Source organism: Chlorocebus sabaeus, chromosome 29 (genome assembly GCF_047675955.1).
Source record: "Chlorocebus sabaeus isolate Y175 chromosome 29, mChlSab1.0.hap1, whole genome shotgun sequence".
Classification (NCBI taxonomy): domain Eukaryota; kingdom Metazoa; phylum Chordata; class Mammalia; order Primates; family Cercopithecidae; genus Chlorocebus; species Chlorocebus sabaeus.
The window spans coordinates 8,196,973-8,201,872 of record NC_132932.1 but is presented as its reverse complement, the minus strand read 5'-3'; positions in this window follow the sequence as shown (position 1 = coordinate 8,201,872).

Here is a 4,900-nt window from a genome sequence, read left to right as displayed (position 1 = left end):
TTTATTATTTTTCCAAATTGTTTTAGCTATCGTAGTCCCTTTGCCTTTCTGTAAAAATTTTCAAATAATCTTGTCTGCAACTACACAAAAATCTTGCTAAGATTCAGAACAATTTTTAAATTAATACATATTTATGGGCTACCTGTAGTATTTTGCTACATGCATAGAACGTGTAATGATCAAGTCAGGATATTTAGGATATTGATAACCCTAAGTATTTATCATTTCTATTTGTTGTAAACATTTCAAGTTGTTCCTTCTGGCTATTTTGAAATTTACAATCCACTGTTGCTAACTATAGTCAGCTCACTCTGCTATTGAACATTAAAACTTATTCCTTCCATCTAACTGTATATTTGTATTGATTAATCTCTTCATTCCCCCACCCACTCCCACACACATACTCTTTCCAGCCTCTGGTAACTACCATTCTATTCTACCTCCATGAGATCAAGTTTTTAACTGCACTTACGGCAAGAACTTGTGATATTTATCTTCCTGTGCGTGGCTTATTTCACTTAACAAACTAACCTCCAGTTTCATCCATGTTGCTGCAAATGACAGGATTTTATTCTTTTTATAAGCAAACAGTATTCATTGTGTATATATATACAGCATTTTCTTTTTCTATTCATTTGCTCATGGACACTTGTCTCCACCTTGCCAACATCTGTGATTTTGTGTCTTTTTTATAACAACCATTCTAACAGGGTAAGGCGTTATCTCATTGTGGTTTTGATTTCCATTTCTCTTGATGATGAGTGATGGTGAGCATTTTTTCATATACCTGTTGGCCATTCGTATGTCTTCTTTTGAGAAATGTCTACTCACGTCCTTTGCCCACATTTTAATGGGATTATTTAATTTTTTTACTGTTATTTGAGTTCCTCGTATATCTAGATATTAGTCCCTTGTTCACTGAACAGTTAGCAAATATTTCCCCCATTCAACAAATTGTCTCTTCATTCTAGTGATTGCTTCTTTTACTGTGCAGAAGCTTTTTAGTTTAATATAGTCCAATTTGTCTTATTGTGTTATTGTTGCCTGTGCTTTTGAGGTCTTAGCCATAAAATCTTTGCTAAGACCAATGACCTGGAGTGTTTCACTTATGTTTTCTTCTAGTAGTTTTATATGTTTGACTCTTACATTTAAGTTCTTAATCCATTTTGAGTCAATTTTTGTAAATGATAAGAGATAGGATTATAATTTCATTCCTCTACATATATATGTCTAGTTTTCCTGGCACCATTTAGTGAAGGGGGTGTTCTTTCCCCACTGTATGCTCTTGGCACCTTTTTCAAAAATCAGTTGGCTGTAAATACAGGAATTTATTTCTGAGTTCTCTGTTCTCCTCCATTGGTCTATGTGTCTATTTGTATACTAATGCCATGCTGTTTTGGTTACTATAACCTTGTAATATATTTTGAAGTCATGCAGTGTGATGCCTCCTCATTTGTTCTTTTTGTTCAGTATTGACTTTGCTATTTGGATTCTCTTTTTTTGTGTTTCTTTGGTGGTTTTCTGTCATTGTAACATTTGAGTACTTTCTCTTCTTCATTTGTATGTTTGCTCCACCAGTGAGTTTTACACTTCATGTATTTTCATGAGGGTAGATATTGTCCTTTCACTTCCAGGTATAGGACTCCCTTAAGCATTTCTTGTAGGGTTGGCCTAATGGTGATGAATTCCTTCAGCTTTTGCTTGTCTGGGAAGGACTTTATTTCTCCTTCATTGATGAAGGATAACTTTTTTGAGTATAGTGTTCTTGTCAAACAGTTGTTGTCTTGCAACATTTTGTATATGTCATACCATTCTCACTGGGCTGGTAAGGTTTCTGCTGAGAAATCTTCTGCTTGCCTGATGCATGTTCCCTTATATGTGAATAGATACTGGTGTCTTGCTATTTTTAGGATTCTCTTTGTCTTTAACTTTTGACAATTTGATTATCACGTGCCGTGGAGAAAACTTCTTAGGGTTGTATCTATTTGAGAGTTTCTGAGCTTCCTGTATCTGGATGTCTAAATCTCTTGCCAGACTTGGGAAGTTTTCAGCTATTATTTCATCAAATAGATTTCCTACGCCTTTGGCCTTCTCTTAATCTTTTGAAACAGTCAAAGTTTGAATATTTGGTTGCTTGTGTCCCATCACATAGGTCATTTCTAAAGACCTGTCTTTAAATTCTAAAATTCTTTCTTCTCCTTTAGCTCATCTTTTGTTGAAGTTCTCAAATGTATTTCTTATCTTATTCATTGAATTTTTCAGTTCCAGAATTTCTGTTTGTTTCTTTTTTATGATAGCTATCTTTTGGGTGAATTTCTCCTTAATATCTTATTGTATACTAAGACTAACATCTAATGGTAACATACTAAGATATATTGATATCTTTAGTATACTAAGTATTATAATCTGTAAATATGGTATGTCTCTCCATTTATTTGGACATTATTTGATTAATTTCATCTGTGTGTGTAGTTTTTGTCATAAAAGTCTTGTACATGTTTTGGTATATTTACACATAAGTATTTCATCATTTGTGATTTTAAATGGTATTGTATTTTTAGCTTTAGTCTTCACATGTTTATTGCTAGTATATCAAATTACAAGTGATTTTTGTATGCATGTCTTGTATCCGGTGACCTTGCTGAAATCTTTTTACTTTTAGGAGATTTTTGTAGATTCTTTGAAATTTTTGATGTAGATAATCATGTCATCTACAAAGAAGGACCCTTTTTACTCCTTTTATAATAGGTATGCCTTTTATTTTTTTTCTTGCTTAATTGCACTGGCTAGAATTGTAAATACTATATGAATAATATTCATGACAGCAGATAACCTTCTCTTATTCCCAGACTTAGGGAGAAAGTATATATTCTTTCACTATTAAGTATAATGTTTGCTTTAGGCTTTGTAAAGACTTTTTATCAATTCAGGAAGTACTCTGGTTTCTATTTTATCTGAGAGTTTTTATCATATATGAGTGTGAAATTTTGTCAAATAATTTTTCTTTATTGATTGATATAATCATGTGATTGTTATTCACTAGCATATTAATATGGTGGATTACATTGATTGATTTTCAAATATTAAACCAGTTGAAACATTGTTGAACATACTGCTTAATTTAATATGGCTAACATTTTATTAAAGATTTTTGGGTATATATTCATAAGGAATATTTGTCTGTGGTTTTGGGGGTCTTTTGGATTTTGTTTGTTGTAGTTTTGTGTATGGGAGTTCTTTGTTGGTTGATTGTACTTTGTATGATTTTGATATCAGGACAACATTAGCTTTATAATATGTATTAAGAAACGTCTCCTCGTTTTGTATTTTCTGGAAGAGATTATGTCAAATTGTTGTTAATTCTTCTGTAAACATTTGATAGGAATCTTCAGTGAAGTTATCTGGGCCAGGAGATTTAGGTTGCAAGGTGCTTAAATTCATAATTCAATATCCATAGTAGTTATAGGCTGATTCAAGTTACTTAATATTGGATGAGTTGTGATAGTTTGTGTTTTTTAAGAGAATTGGTGATTCATTTCATCTAAGTTGTCAAATTGACATATACAGAGTTGTTTGTAATAATTCCTTATATTTTTGATATCTGCAAATTCTGCAGTGATATGTCCTGTTTAATTTCTGATATTGGTAATCAGAAAATTCTAATATTTTCTTTTTATCTTTATCAGCCTTTGAGATCTGTCAATTTTATTGATCAAAGAAGCAGCTTTTACTTTAAATTTTTCTGCTTTCAATTTTATTAATTTCTACTCCTATTATTATTATGTTTGCTATTATGCTTATTCTTTATTATTTCTTTATGATTCTTTATTCTTTACTATTCCTTTCCTAAGTTGTTGAGGTAGGAGTTGAGATTGTTGATTTGAAATGTTTCCTCTTTTCTAGTGTAGGCAATTAGTGCTATAAATTTTCCTTTCAGCATGCTTTATCAGTATCTCACAAATTTTGATATTTTATATTTTAATTTTTCTTCCATCTAGTGTAAATTTTATTACCCTAGAGACATCCTTTTTGTTTCATGGGTTCTTTAGATATGTTCTTTATTATCATTTGTTTGAATATTTTCCTATCTTTCTGTTTATTGCTTTCTAGTTTGATTGCATTGTGGTCAGAGAACACACTTTGTGCGATTTTGTGTCTCTTCAATTTGTTGAGGTTTTATAACCCAGGATATCTTCCAACTTGGAACAAGTTCTGTGGGTGCTTGAAAAAGAATGTGTTGAGTTTTTCATCAGTTTTTGTTTTGCATATTTCAAAGCTCTGTTGGTTGGTGCATACATATTTACAATTACTATGTCTTCTTAGTGACTTGACTTTTTACAATCCTGTAAAGTTCGTCTCTTCTCTGGTAATTGTATTTTCTCTGAAGTCTACTTTGTCTGATATGAATATAGCCATTTCTTTTTTTCTTTGACTAATGTTTACATGGTATATCATTTTAATCTTTACTTTCAACTTGCCTATGTCATTATATTTGAAATAACCAGGTCTTTCCCCCAACACTGGGGATTACAATTTAACATGAGATTTGGATGGGGACACAGAGCCAAACCATATCATTACTCCCATGGCCCCTCCCAAATCTCATGTCCTTCTCATATTTCAAAACACAATTATGCCTTCCCAACAGTCCTCCGAACTCTTAACTCAAAAGTCCAAGTCCAAAGTCTTATCAAGACAAGGCAAGTCCCTTCCACCTATGAGCATGTAAAACTAAAAAAAGTTAGTTAATTCCAAGATACAGTGAGGGTACAGGCATTGGATAAATGTTCCCATTCCAAAAATGGGGCTACAGCCCCTATGTAAGTCCAAAACCCAGCAGGGAAGTCATTAAATCTTAAAACCACAAAATAATTTCCTTTGACTCTATGTCTCACATCCA